Source organism: Rhinopithecus bieti, unplaced genomic scaffold (assembly GCF_001698545.2).
Source record: "Rhinopithecus bieti isolate Rb0 unplaced genomic scaffold, ASM169854v2 scaffold_2339, whole genome shotgun sequence".
Taxonomy (NCBI): domain Eukaryota; kingdom Metazoa; phylum Chordata; class Mammalia; order Primates; family Cercopithecidae; genus Rhinopithecus; species Rhinopithecus bieti.
The window spans coordinates 439,214-450,024 of record NW_016803819.1 but is presented as its reverse complement, the minus strand read 5'-3'; the positions used below and the strand labels follow the sequence as shown (position 1 = coordinate 450,024).

Here is a 10,811-nt window from a genome sequence, read left to right as displayed (position 1 = left end):
AACCCCTCCAAAAAAAAAAAAAAAAAAAAAAATACAAAAATTAGCTGGGCATAGTGGCGCATGCTTGTAGTCCCAGCTACTCGGGAGGCTGAGGCAGAAGAATCGCTTGAACCCAAGAGGCAGAGGTGGCAGTGAGTCAAGATCAACACCACTGCACTCAGCCTGGGCGACAGAGCGAGACTCTGTCTCAAATAAATAAATAAATAAATACTTGTTATAAGCTAGCATAAGCCAAAAGGCCAACTTCTTTAAAATGTTGGACTTAGCATTTTAGTACCTGGAATACACAGGTGCATATTACAGGGCATCCCCTTACCACAAATAAAGTATCAATGAAAATAAATTCATAATCAGAAAGGTGGTTAAGAATTACAGTGGACGAGGCCAGGCACAGTGGTTCACACATGGTCCCAGCATCTTGGGAGGCTGAGGCAGGAGGATCACTTGAGCTCAGGAGTTTGAGACCAGCCTAGGCAACATAGTGAGACCCCATCTCTCTAAATAAATAAATAAAATTGGCCAGCACGGTGGCTCACACCTGTAATCCCAGCACTTCGGGAGGCCAACGCGGGAGGATCATCTGAGGTCAGGAGTTAGAGACCAACCTGGCCAACATGGTGAAACCCTGTCTCTACTAAAAAGACAAAAAATTAGCTGGGTGTGGTGATGCACGCCTGTAATCCCAGCTACTCGGGAGGCTGAGACAGGAGAATCACTTGAACCCGGGAGGCGGAGATTGTAGTAAGCCGAGATCACGCCATTGCACTCCAGCCTGGACAACGAGAGCAAAACGCCATCTCAAATAAATAAATTAATTAATTAAAATTAAAAATAAATAAATCAATAAAATTATAAAGAATTAAAGTGGATATTCTTTATGTCCGCTCAGCACTCCATCTCCTCCTCTATCTACTCAAGGTCTGCTCTGCTTTTTGCTAACAGATTCCTTGCCATGTAAGTGAGCATATCCCACAACCTACAATGAACTAAGCATAGTATTTCATCCCCTTAAACGCTAGATTTGGTCAAGGTTCTAGTTGATACCCCTGTGCTGCCAGGAACCAGGTTTCCCATCTGAAGAAACATATTTGCAGTAAAAGGAATGAAGCCTGTATGCACAGAGTATAAGTATGGAAAGGTCCCAACTATGGGAAAGTTCCCACCCTAGCTCTTCATAGCCATCTCTATCCATACAATGTCTATTATATGGTTATATGAACCAATAAAGCTCCCCTACAGGCTACTCCAAGCTGTATTTCTGTCACTTGAACTCCAAAAAGTTCCTAATAAAATAGAGAATCTGAACTGACAAAAATTAGACATCAAAGGATATTTTTCATTCAGGCTATAAAAGAGCCTGGTATGCCTTCTCTGGCTTAGAAAACTTTCATCTATCAAATATAATGTCCCTTTCCTCTCCCTATTAGATAAACCTCAAAATTACTATTTCATTCTCTTTCAATACACTCCATGCAAATCACATCATTTTTTTAAGACAGTCCATTTACCGCTATGTGAGATGACAAACAAGCAAGCAATCACAATAAAAGAACATGGAGTGCTAAGGACACAAAGAGGAGGCCCATGTAACCCCGACTTGAAGTATCCGAGGGTTTTCTCCTATAGCTACCACCTAGGCTGAGACCTGAAAGACAAGCCTGAGTTAACAAAACAAAAGTGAGGGTAAGGAGTAAACTAGGAAAGGTATTCCAGACAGATAGAAGCTTCTGTAGTCAAGCATAGATTTAAGAACTCTGATCCCTTCAGGGAGAAATACAAGGAACTTAATAGGGCTAGCATACTGACAGCCAAGTGTCAATAAGGATCCAAATCATGAGATAAGGATCCTGAAAACCAAGTGAAGAAGTTCAGAAGCCACACACACACACACACACACACACACACACACGAAGTTCAGAAGTTACCCTGAAGGCCATGAAAAGTCACAAAAAAAGTTTTAAGCAGAGGAGTTACATGCTCAAATGTGTTAGACAGATTACTCTAGCTACAGTGGGAAAAATGAATTGGAAGACTGAAAGCAGGGATGAGCTGTTAGGAAGCTCCTGCAACAACCCAGTTGAGAGATGATACTAACCATGGAGTAGGAGTGCAGCAGTGAGGATAGGGAAAAGGAACAGATTCAAGAGATACTAAAGAGAGGAGGATCACAAGGTCAGGAGATCTAGACTATCCTGGCTAACACGGTGAAATCCCGTCTCTACTAAAAATACAGAAAATTAGCCGGGCGTGGTGGTGGGTACCTGTAGTCCCGGCTACTCAGGAGGCTGAGGCAGGAGAATCGCTTGAACCCGGAAGGCGGAGACTGCAGCAAGCCAAGATCGCACCACTGTATTCCAGCCTGGGTGACAGAGCAAGACTCCGTCTCAAAAAAAAAAAAGTAACCAAAAAATAAAGCAGCAAAAACAAAACAAAAAAATAAATAAATAAAGCAGCAAATTAATGAAAATATTTTCAAGAAAAAAACGACACTAATGGCCAGGCCTGGTGGTTCACACCTGTAATCCCAGCACTTTGGGAGGCCGAGGTGGGTGGATCACCCAAAGTCAGGAGTTCCAGACCACCCTGGCCAACATGGCGAAACCCCGTCTCTACCAAACATACAAGAATTAGCCAAGCATGGTGGCAGGCGCCTGTAATCCCAGCTACTTGGGAGGCTGAGGCAGGAGAATCACTTGAACGCGGTAGGCAGAGGTTGCAGTGAGCCGAGATCATGCCACTGCACTCCAACCTGGGCAACAAGAACGAAACTCCATCTCAAAAAAAAAAAAATACACCAGGCACAGTGGCTCAAGCCTGTAATCCCAGCACTTTGGGAGGCCAAGGCAGGCAGATCACCTGAGGTTAGGAGTTCGAGACCAGCCTGGCCAACATGGCCAAACCCCATCTCCACTAAAAATACAAAAATTAGCTGGGCACGGTGGCGCACGTCTGTAATCCTAGTAACTTGGGAGACTGAGGCAGAAGAATCACTTGAACCCAAGAGGCGGAGGTTGCCATGGCACTCCAGACTGGACAACAAGAATGAGACTCCATCTCAAAAATAAATAAATAAAAAAAAATACAATAAAATAAAATAAAATAAAAATACAAAAATCAGCCAAGCGTGGCAGTGGCCACCTGTAATCTCAGCTACTCGGGAGGCTGAGGCAGAAGAATTGCTTGAAACTGGAAGGCAGAGGTTGCAGTTAGCCGAGACTGTGCCACTGCACTCCAGCCTGGGCAACACAGTGAGACTCCGCCTCAAAAATAATAATAATAAAGACACTAATAATCATGTATCTGGGGCTTGCATAAAGTTTTAAGAAAAACACCCAGCTGAGCATGGTGGCTCACACCTGTAATTCTAGGGCTTTAGGAGGCCGAGGTGGGAGGATCACTTGAGCTCAGAAGTCTGAGACCAGCCTGGGCAATATGGCAACATCCCGTCTCAATTTAAATTTTAAAAAAAGAAAAAGAAAAGAAAAGAAAAGCAGCCAATACATGATCAAAGGATACGGTCACACAATCCACATTTAGAAAAACAGGCCAGGCATGGTGGCTCAGGCCCATATCCCCAGCAACTTGGGAGGCTGAAGTGAGAAGACCACTTGAGCCCACAAGTTTGAGACCAGCCTAGGCAACACAGCAAGACCCTGTCTCTACAAAAAAATTTTAAAAATGAGCCAGGCATGGCGGTATGGGCCTATACTCCCAGCTACTCGGGAGGCTATTGCAGGAGAATCCCTTGAGCCTAGGAATTCAAGGCTACAGTGAGCTATAATCATGCCACAGCACTCCAGCCTGGGCAACAGAGGGAGACCCTGTCTCAAAAAAAAAAAAAAAAAAAAAAAATCTAGCTACTTAGCCACATAAATTTATTAAAGGCTCTTTTAATTTTTAAAGTATGTGTGGCTGGATGCAGTGGCTCACACCTGTAATCCCAGCACTTTGGGAGGGCAAGGCGGGTGGATCACCTGAGGTCAGGAGTTCGAGACCAGCCTGACCAACAAGGTGAAACCCCGTCACTACTAAAAATAAAAATATTAGCCGGGCATGGTGGTGTGCACCTGTAATCCCAGCTACTTGGGAGGCTGAGGCAGGAGAATTGCTTGAATCCGGGAGGCGGAGGTTGCAGTGAGCCAAGATCGCACCATCGCACTCCAGCCTGGGCAATAGAACAAGACTCCATGTCAAAAAATAAAATAAAGTATGAGAGCTCAGATAGAACTGATTAACCACAATCTAGATGTACAGTTCTAATAAAATAATTTCTGGAGGGCAATGATGAGATTCAAGCTCTCAGGTAATAAAGTAAAATACTCTTCCCAAAGCGCAGGCACAGTGGCTCATGCCTGTAATCTCAGCGCCTTGAGAGGTTGAGGCAGGAGGATTGCTTGAGCCCAGGAGTTCGACAGCAGCCTGAGCAACATAGTGAGACCCTGTCTCTTTAAAAAAAAAAAAAAAAAAAAAAGAATAAGGTTTTGGGTCATAAAGATCTAGGTTTGACTGAAACCTCCCTGATACATACATAACACTCCCACACACTAGTCGGGTAACTTTCAGCAACTTTCTTAATATTTCTCAGTCTCTGTCTCCTCCTCTGTAAGAATAGTGCAAATCTCAGAGTTGTAAGAATTAAATACAATCACATATGTAAAGTGCTTAAAACAGCATCTGGTGTGCATGTGTGTATATATATACGTATGCCACTTCATTACTATGAGGACGAGGGCAATGAGGTTGATAATGATATATGGCTTGATGTATGCTTACTCATTATCAGGCAAGGTAGGTATCAAAAAAGCATTCAATCTAAGGCCAGGCAGGGGTGGCTCACGCCTATAATCCTAGCACTTTGGGAGGCCAAGTAGGCAGATCACTCGAGGCCAGGAGTTACAGACCAGCCTCATCAACATGGCAAAAACCCATCCCTACTAAAAATACGGAAGTTAGGCAGGTGTGGTGCTGAGCACCTGTAATCCCAGCTACTCGGGAGGCTGAGACAAGCCTGAGCGATAGAGGCTCTGTCTCAAAATACATACATATATACATAAAAAATGCTCAATCTCTTCTTAAATTCCTAACATAAACTACTTCTAAAGGCATTTAATAGACAACTGATTCTTCCCAAGACTTACAATATGATTTTGCATATAAAAGCTGAAAGGAAAGCGAAGAAGGAAGGTAGCTATTTTCTGAAATTCATTGACTAATAAATGGTTGCTGCTTTGCATATCAAAAGATATGCATAATCATGGCTAATCATGATGAAAAGGGAAGTTTTAAAAGGAAAATAATCACGGTTTTAAAACAGCTGGGCGGGCGTGGTGGTCACTCCTGTAATCCCAGCACTTTGGAAGGCCGAGACAGGCGGATTGCTTCAGCTCACGGTTTGAGACCAGCCTGGGCAACATGGCGAAACCTCCTCTACAAAAAATACAAAATTGGCCGGGCGCGGTGGCTCAAGCCTGTAATTCCAGCACTTTGGGAGGCTGAGGCAGGCTGATCGATTGAGCCTATGAGTTCAAGACCAGTCTGGGNACCTGTAATCCCAGCTACTCGGGAGGCTGAGACAAGCCTGAGCGATAGAGGCTCTGTCTCAAAATACATACATATATACATAAAAAATGCTCAATCTCTTCTTAAATTCCTAACATAAACTACTTCTAAAGGCATTTAATAGACAACTGATTCTTCCCAAGACTTACAATATGATTTTGCATATAAAAAGCTGAAAGGAAAGCGAAGAAGGAAGGTAGCTATTTTTCTGAAATTCATTGACTAATAAATGGTTGCTGCTTTGCATATCAAAAGATATGCATAATCATGGCTAATCATGATGAAAAGGGAAGTTTTAAAAGGAAAATAATCACGGTTTTAAAACAGCTGGGCGGGCGTGGTGGTCACTCCTGTAATCCCAGCACTTTGGAAGGCCGAGACAGGCGGATTGCTTCAGCTCACGGTTTGAGACCAGCCTGGGCAACATGGCGAAACCTCCTCTACAAAAAATACAAAAATTGGCCGGGCGCGGTGGCTCAAGCCTGTAATCCCAGCACTTTGGGAGGCCTAGACGGGTGGATCCCAAGGTCAGGAGATCAAGACCATCCTGGCTAACACGATGAAACCCCGTCTCTACTAAAAAATACAAAAAACTAGCCGGGCGAGGTGGCTGGCGCCTGTAGTCCCAGCTACTCGGGAGGCCGAGGCAGGAGAATGGCGTAAACCTGGGAGGCGGAGCTTGCAGTGAGCTGAGATCCGGCCACTACACTCCAGCCTGGGCGACAGAGCGAGACTCCGTCTCAAAAAAAAAAATACAAAAATTAGCCGGGCGTAGCGGCTTGGGCCTCTAGTACCAGCTACTCTAGGGCATGAGGTGGGAGGATGGCTTTGAGCCCGGGAGGCAGACTTTGCAGTGAGCTGAGATAGTGCCACTGCACTCCAGCCTTGGCGATATGACCAGAGCTTGTCTCAAAATAATAAATAAAATAAAATAAGATTAAACTATGTAACAGTATTTAGATTCAAATATTTTTTAAAAACATGCAACTACAGTGATATTTAGCCTCTACCATGTACCATGTACTATGTACTATGCCTACTTTAATGAAGGAAATATACTTTAATGAAGGAAATATACTTTAATGAAGGAAAAAACATGCCTCTACCGTAACTTAAGCCCACTTTTTTTATGAAGTACAGTACTTCTATCTCCCCTCCAAATCAACTAAAGTCAACAGGTATTCAAACTGGCATTCGTACGTACTGCGTGCTGATTTCTACTGCTTTATTCTTTATTGTTTTACATGTTAGTCTTTTTTCATTAACTAAATTGTAGCCTCCTTGCAAAAGAACAGCCATTTATTTCCTATTCTTCCCACCATGTTCACCACTACAGCCCCTCACTCCAACCCCCCGTCCTAGCACGGCACTTAAATAATAAAGGTCCTGGCAGCGAAACTCTAAACTGTTTATTTCTGACCTTTAGCAATAAACAATGTTAGAAAGGCAGATGGAACCACGTTTATCAAAACACAGAACGCACGATGTTTACATTTCCTAAAGCGCGTAAGAAGTCTTTTAGTTAAAATTAAAGGATGAGAGTTAAAACGAGTTACAAAAGACAGCTGGTGTTTGAAAGAAAAACACTGGAAGTAATAAAAACGGAGTGAAAAGGCTGATGTTGGGATTTAAAGAAAACATTTTTTTAACACAGCTGCAAATCAGTCATTGTTTTCTGAGAGGCTAGGTTCACCTCCAGGATTTTCTTCTAGGAGCTCAACCAATCGCCAGCTTTACAGAGTTAACCAGTCTCCAGGCAAGCAGCCCTTGCTGATTGGCTCAAAGATGTCGAGTAGAAAAAGCAGCCAATCCTGCCTTCAAGCCAGAACTGTGCCATGGAGACATTACAACCACTGCATGGCGAGAATGTGTACAAACCTGTCCGTAACACAAATATCAGATCCTAGTTACAAAGACTGCCGCCGAAAGGAAGAGCCTTTGAAGCTAACACTGACCTGTCATCTACATTATATTACTCTAGCTCTCTTTCGGAGGGAAAAAAAAAAAAACTATTTTAACCAAAAGCGCATGAGGGATAAACTGTGCCCCCGCTAAGATGACTCACTCGATTGAGGATGAATTTCCAAACAGACGGCTCATAGAGGGTTCCGATTAGAGAGGGGCTCTAGAAGGGTCCCAGTGAGGGTCAAAATTGCAGTGGGGGCAGGGGAGGCGGGACGAAGGCCAAAGACGCACAAATGCCGGGGAGGGGAAAAGTCTCCCCGCAGTCTCCAAAATCCGAACGTGTGAGTGGTTTTGTGTTTGGACTTGAAGTGAGTAAATAAACGGCTCGGCTAGGACTACGTGCTCAGGAAGGTGGCCTGAAGTTCCCAGAAGGCTCCGCCTGGCAAACACCGAAGGCGCCCAGAGGGGCGCAAGGTCAGGTCCCGGCGGGAACAGATCTGGGAAGAAACCTCGGGGGGTCGAGAGGGGTGTGTCTGGGGCCTGGAGGCCCGCCAGGCACTCGGAGGCCAAGGAAGCGGCCGCGGCCCCCGCCTTCGCCCGGCCTCGGGCTGAGCGCCAGGGCCCGCCTCTCGCCGACGCCTCACTTCCCTTCCGTCCGGGCAGCCGGGCCCGCAGGTCGGATCGGAGGCGGCCCGCGCCGGGCCCCACGTTCAGGGCTTGGGAGTTCACTCGCCGCGCCTCCCGCCGCTGCTTCAGGCCCTCCGCTTCGGCTCGGCGCCCCGGGACCCCTAACCTCCAGGGCCCTCACCTCGGACCCGCCTCCCTGCCTCCCACCCGCCGCCTTTACCTGCTCCTGGAACGGGCAGAGGGCGTCGAAGCCGGGGCCGCGTCGTCTAGCGCACAACGCGGCGCCGCAGGTCCACAACCCTTTCCCGCCGGCGCCACTGCGCTCTCCCGCGCCGCTCAGGGCTAGCGAGCAGCTGCGGCCGCGGGGGAGACGCGGCGAGCGCGCCTGGCGGGGAGACACTGCCGCTCTCCGTCCGGCCGGGGAAGAGCAGCCGCGCAGAAGCCCGCCGCGAGAGGGCGGGCGGGCGGCCGTGTGGGGAGGGGTCTCGAGGCGCCGGCAATGGCTGCCACGTCGCCCAGGTGGATCGCCGCCCACCGCCCCCCCAAGCCCGCCGGCTGTCCGCCACGACCTCTGCTTCGTCCCCGAGCTCCGCCTCGGCGCGGCGGCCCGGGGCACCTGAGCCCGCAGGCGTTCCCACCTCTCCCGCTCCCTTTAGAGAGCAAGTCCTGCCCGGCCGGTTCGGCGGCTTCCGGCCGCCCACCGCCCCTCCAAGGCTCGCCCAAGAGCCGGCCGTGGTCCCCACTTTTCTTGTCAGGGGATGCCTGGAGGAGCAAGCCCTTCTTCCGAGTGTCGGGTTCTGCCGGGGGGGAAGGCGGGAGCCGTTTGGCGCTGGGGAACACTGCAACAGGCCCGGAATTTTTGCCAAAATAAGCGGCGCGGTAAAACACAGCTGTTTCTAGCCCTCGGCACTCGCCCGAGCCCCAAAAAATAAAACAAACACGAAGTCGGCCTGGCGGGGCAAGGGGAGAGAAGAAAGCAGAGCTGGGGCGAGCCCTGACGCGCTCGGGGTCCGGGCTGCAAGTTGGGAGGGACGGCGAGGCGAGCGACCGGCCTCGGCATTGCCTGACTGGAGCTGTGAAGGCCAGGGGTCCAGCTGGGCCATGGCCGCTGCGGCGGGCACGGGAACCCGCCTCCTAGCGCGCGGCTCTCCCGCGGGAGACTTCCGGGCGCGCGGCCTCGGAGCCCCACGGGGAGACAAAGGGGTCGGCGACGGTCACGGGGTGGAGGGAGGCCGCCCAGCCCCATCGGCCCTGCCAGCGTGCAGTATGAGCTCGGGGAATGTGGGCGCCTTAGCCGATGGAACCGCAGCGGCTGGCCTTTGCCCCCAGTTCGAGCTTGAGTTTTCGGGTGCCAAGAAAAAGCAAAGACGTACGCTTCCCTCTTGCAACCGCTGTAGTATGAGTCCGTCTCCAAGCCTGCACCATTTTTTTTTTCTCTCAACTCTGCTTTCCCTGGTTTATTTGTTCTGGGTTCTGATATGAAATGTTCAGTGTTTTCAGGGTACGCAAATTTTTCACCTTTGCTTTCTGGTTGGTGGTGGTGGTGGTGGTGGTGGTGGTTGCGGTGGTGGTGGTGGTGGTAGTGGTTGTGGTTTTGCCTGTTTTTTTACTTCCTCCTTCCCCTCCCTTTGCAATTACTTTTCATTCCACTTGCAGTGGTTTTTTCCAGAATAGGGAAACGAAATAACCTTATGACAAAGTGTCCCTTTGCATCGAAGAGACATTGTTGGTTGTTATGGGAGTTGCTTTAAACAGAGTGTAAATTTGGGGCAAGTGCAAGTGGTTTTGTCGTTTAGGTCTAACTGGAACACTTATTCACAATGAGAACATTCTAGTGCTTTTTCAAATAACCAGTAATATGTAAGGAGAGAACTCAAGATGGTAAATTTTCTGATGAAACCATCCACATAGAAAAACAGGGCAATTTTTTCCTTTTGTATGAATTTTGTATTTATAAGAGGTCTCGAGTCCCAGTGTTAAATCACAGACTTCATGTTGATCCTTAAAAAAAAAATCACTATACAAAAACTCCTTAATGCTTTTATTAAATTTCAAAAACAAAAAATTGTAATAACCCAGAATCTCAAGAGATAAATAGCTGTTGCTGAGAACCTAACATTAACTCTGCCTCTAAAGAGCCATTATAAGAGACTAAAAACTGTAATATATGCCACTTTAGAAATGAAAGAACGCTAGTAATTATAAACTTGAAAGAAGTCGAGGAAATTAATATTTTGTTTTGAAATATGTTCACCATGATAATAAAACTGGCATTTAAATTATTTTCCTTTGAACATTTGTTAAGGATTCATCACATCTTAAGTCAGAACAATAAGAAATAAACTCTTCTTAACATTGGAAAATATATTTCAAGCCACAAAGAAACACCCAAACTGAATGTTTTTAAAGTTTGCTTACTATGGCAATAAGAAGAACATCAATACCATAAAGTTCTGAAAGTGAGACTAGAATGAAGAACAAAGCAATCTTCACTCAACATTCGCAATACCAGCCTTCGGTTGTGAATATTTATAAAGATTTCCTCCTTTCTTATTGGTTCAAATTCTAAGCCAATGGGAAAAGTACAACACGTCGTTTAAAGGGTGAAGCATTAATCAGCATTAGATTAGTACCTGGGATAAAGATTTTGTTTATCATGCTCATTCTCTTTGAAGTTCATGTCCCTTTAAATTTCTTTTTTTTTTTTTTTTTTTTTTTTT

The 10,811-nt window shown here is 46.7% G+C and overlaps 1 protein-coding gene across 1 annotated transcript in view; it reads right to left on the bottom strand.

The window, feature by feature from the left end:
• The window catches only part of N4BP2 (NEDD4 binding protein 2), a 99,146-nt gene extending 90,488 nt beyond the window's left edge, over positions 1-8,658 (bottom strand). Inside the window, 1 exon segment of the mRNA XM_017854330.1 lies at positions 8,312-8,658. The gene's annotated coding sequence lies outside the window, so the exon portion shown is untranslated.
• Positions 8,659-10,811: the final 2,153 nt, after the last annotated feature.